General features: G+C 44.0%; 1 pseudogene; it reads left to right on the forward strand.

The window, feature by feature from the left end:
* Positions 1-1,601: 1,601 nt before the first annotated feature.
* On the forward strand, positions 1,602-1,720 carry LOC135051693 (5S ribosomal RNA; annotated as a pseudogene).
* The last annotated feature ends 2,711 nt before the right edge of the window (positions 1,721-4,431 follow it).

Raw genomic sequence — 4,431 nt, forward strand, 5'->3', positions numbered from 1 at the left:
ACGTGGCAAAACGTCATCATCCCACTGTCGGATTCTTGCGGTATTTGGATTCCATATAAGGAGCCGCGCATCACGGACATTTTCACTCCAGTCTCGGAGAATGAGAGGATGTGTACTATTCAGTGTGCTCAGTCTGTTTATTTTGGTGGGAAAGTGGGGTGACAAGTGTTGTGCTGCTCAGTCCAGTCCATATAGCCAGTGTAGTTGTAAAGTGGTGCAAACGGCCATTCTAGCCTATACATCCACCTACGATATAGGCAAAGGAGGGGTAATGCACCTGACTCAAGCACAGTGGAGAATGATTTCCGTCTTGTGCAAGGTTCTCCAACCCTTCGAACTTGCCACTCGTGAAGTCAGTTCAGACACTGCCAGATTGAGTCAGGTCATTCTCCTCATCAGGCTTTTGCAGAAGCAGCTGAATAAATTGAAGGAGGAGCTAAGACGGAGTGATTCCGCAAAGTATGTAGGACTTGTGGATGGAGCCCTTCATTCGCTTTGCCAGGATTCAAGGGTGGTCAATCTGTTGAAATCAGAGCGCTACATTTTGGCCACCGTGCTTGATCCTAGGTTTAAAGCCTACTATGTATCTCTCTTTCCAGCAGACACAAGTGTGCAGAGGTGCAAAGACCTGCTGGTTAGTAAATTGTCAACTCAAGCGGAACGTGACCCATCAACAGCTCCTCCAATTTCTCCCGCCACTGGGGCTGCAAGGAAAAGGATAACATTTCCTAGCCCATCCACTGGCAGTGATGCATGTGTGTTTTGACAATATGTTGTATTGCACTATATATTCTACCAGACCTGTGTAGTACACATATAGATTGCTGCTATAAGCTCTATTTCCCAAACAGCAGCTGTACACACATATATATTAACTTTCTCATATTTGTTAAATATCTCACACTGTTTGCCTGAGTTTACATCAGCAGAGGCCACTATATTATTATAGAATTTTGTTCATTTACTGTTATTTTCAGTGTCTTTTCTGTTACTGACAATACCACTGTTTTCCTGGCTTAATCTGTGGGATTTATTATACTTAATTTTCTAAATGAATCTCCACACTCAGTTCAGGAATGTATTATGATTATCAATGAGATTCCACAAATTGATGCTTAAATATCATGATTGCATTGTCTGCCCAGTCTGAGTAACATGCTAAGGATTCAAATATTGGAAAACAATTTTTTCTTTTTCTTTTTTCCCCATGTGCTAATACCAGTATTTACTGTTTATGGCTAATTTCTCTGGTGACACAGACAATTAATGTATTATCCATCTGATTTGTAACCCAATCTCCTATCGGGGTTTTTTTTTGTGCTGTCTCTTTGTCAGACAATTTAACCAAACTCACAGATATTGTACCCCTTGCCCATGTTTTACTATTCTTCCGTGGACTCTCATCTGCGATCCACGGAGCCCAGTACCACAGATGTGGGATTTGATGAGCCGTGCCTAATGTAGAAAGCAGATCCACATATTTTTACTTTACTTTACTCATTCATCTTTTTTCTTTGCTTTCCAAACTGTCTCCACACTCTTCTTTCTTTCTCTTATTTCGTATATAGGTGCACTCTCATTGGTGTACTATCATATAAATTCTCTACTATCATACCACACTGCCAATGCCCGATCTCGTCCGATTTTGGAAGCCAAACAGCGTTGGGCTGGGTTAGTACCGGGAGAGGAGACTTCCTGCGAATACCTGGTGTTGTAGAGCTGGGATCATTTCCCTTTCTATGTGAGTTGCGACGCCAACAGCAGTATCACCACTAATTCTTACTTCTATTATATTCTGTCTTATTTGAGGCTTACGACCAACTATTGGGACTCACGTTATAAAGTCAGGTCCTTTTGAATGCAGGTGACCACCAATTCTTGAATCTAAGTAGCCCTATTGGGACGTACTTATCATATAATCCTCTATGATCACTCCTCGGTCCCATCAATACAGATATTCTGTACTGGTCAGGGGAAATGGGGGTAAGACGATCAAATGTCTACAACCATTCCAATCACACACTGTGATTAAACAGACCAGAACATTTTAAAACTTCAATCATCTTATCCTTATTTCATATGGATCAACTATATGGGTAATTTCGTTTTAAACGTTAACATTAAAAACCATGTTTTAAATATTTCTTTTCATATGTCATAGGAATTTTCCTCATTTTCTAAAGAGTGCGCCCACACAAGAGCCTTCTCTCTCTCCCTTTTTCCAGTGATGCAGGGCAGTCAGGAGCAAAAGCTGAAATCTGGTCCAGACTGAAGGACCTGCCAACGATTACTGACATGTCTACTGTCACTGCATATGATTTTGTCACCATTGATAGAATGGTGGAGGATTTTATGAGTGACAGCATCCAAGTAGGCATGTCAGACAGTCCATACGTATACTGGCAGGAAAAAGGAAATTTGGAGGCCTTTGCACAAACTGGCTTTATTTTACCTAAGTTGCCCCCCCCCCCTCCAGTGTGCACTCCGAAAGAGTGTTTAGTGCAGCCGGTAACCTTGTCAGCGATCGGCATAGAAGATTACTTACAGAAAATGTGGAGAAGATGATGTTCATCTAAATTAATTTAAAAGTCTTCCGGGAAGACCGTTACCAGCAATTGCCTCCAGAACGTACACAGGAACCTGTGATGGTGGATTCCAGTAGGGATAAGCTGATGACGGTAAGTATACAGGCACTTACAGGAAAGTCCCATCAGCCAAAACCCCAGACCCCTGATGGTAAGTCACGGTCAATAGTATGTTTCTATTGCCAGAAGGGAGGACATTTTGCAAGGGATTGTAGGAGTAAAGGGACACATAATGTATACATACCCCCTAGACCTGAATATGAACCACGCTACAATACACATAGTTGGGACCAGGGACCACATTGAAGGGATTACGAGCCGCATAGAGGGGAAACAAGGTAATACCCACCCAGGAGGGACTGGCAGGCCTCCGAAAACTCACAGCTATCCCCCCTCACATATTGTAGCTGCCAATGTGCTGCGGGAGGGATCCACTACACTATAGAGGTTAGGCCACACCTGTAGTCTACAGCCAGTGAAATTGACTGCTAGCCTTGGTAGTGAACCTGAGGTCATGGTTGATGTAGCTGGTGTACCACTACCTTTTCTTGTAGATACAGGGGTGGCCAGGTCAGTGTTGAATTCCACAACAGATGTAAAAACCACGGGTAAAACGATTTCGGCAATAAGAGTAACAGGAACGGTGCAACAATACCCTTTGAGTAGACCTGCTGAGATTACGATAGGGCCCTTGCAGACAAAACATTCCCTTCTGCTGGCTGCATTGGCTCCGACTAATCTACTCGGCAGAGATTTGTTGTGTAAAATGCAGTGTGTCATATACTGTACCCCTGAGGGTGTATTCTTAGATATACCTGAGAACCATGCACAGGAAGTGCAAGATATATTAGACACCCCTCAAAGGCTAATGTTGCACTCTACTGTTATAGACACGTGTCCATCGCAGGTAAAGGAAATGATCTCGCAAATACTGGGTTCCCTTTGGACCAAAGATGGACAGGACACTGGATTGATGGTGAATGTAGCCCCAGTAGCAGTACAAGTAAAAGATGGCAGGATAGCTCCAAAGATTCCCCAGTATCCTCTGAAGCCAGAGGTAGAATTAGGAGTGTACTCCGTCATAGAGCGGCTGCTACAGCAGGGCACCTAGTCAGGACGTCCAGCACCGCCAATAGTCCCATCTTCCCTGTGAAAAAGAGTGTGGGAGGGGTTACAGGCTAGTGCAGGATCTAAGGGGGATTAACAATTCCCCATAGTGCCCAATCCAGCTGTCATCCTCATGCAAATTCCCTCTACCTCAAAATTCTTCACTGTCATTGATCTCTGTTCTGCTTTCTTTTCAGTCCCTCTTCACCCTGACAGCCAATACCTCTTTGCCTTCACTTACAGGGGAGTACAGTACACCTGGACTCATCTCCCCTAAGGTTTCATTGACAGCCCGAGTACTTTCTCCCAGGCCTTACATGACTGTTTGCAATCCTTTCAACCTGAGAGGGGATCAGTGCTAATACAATATGTTGATGACCTGTTGTTGTGTTCTGACTCACTCGAGTCGACCTTGGCAGATACCAAACAACTTCTGTTTCACCTCTCCCAGACAGGACACAAGGTTTCAAAGGATAAGTTGCAGTTGTGTCGTACCAGGGTTAAATACCTGGGACACTGCTTGATGCAAGGACTTAGGCACCTGACCGCTGATAGAATCCAGGCGATTCACGACATGACTCTGCCACAAACTCAGTAACAGATCCGCACTTTCCTCGGAATGTGTGAGTACTGTCGGAACTTGATTCCAGTGTTCTCCATACTGGCACTACCTTTGCAAGAAATTGTCTCTTCGAACAAACCAGAATAGATCTCTCACACAGATGAGTCCGAACTGGCG

This window comes from Pseudophryne corroboree, chromosome 2 (assembly GCF_028390025.1).
Source record: "Pseudophryne corroboree isolate aPseCor3 chromosome 2, aPseCor3.hap2, whole genome shotgun sequence".
Lineage (NCBI taxonomy): Eukaryota > Metazoa > Chordata > Amphibia > Anura > Myobatrachidae > Pseudophryne > Pseudophryne corroboree.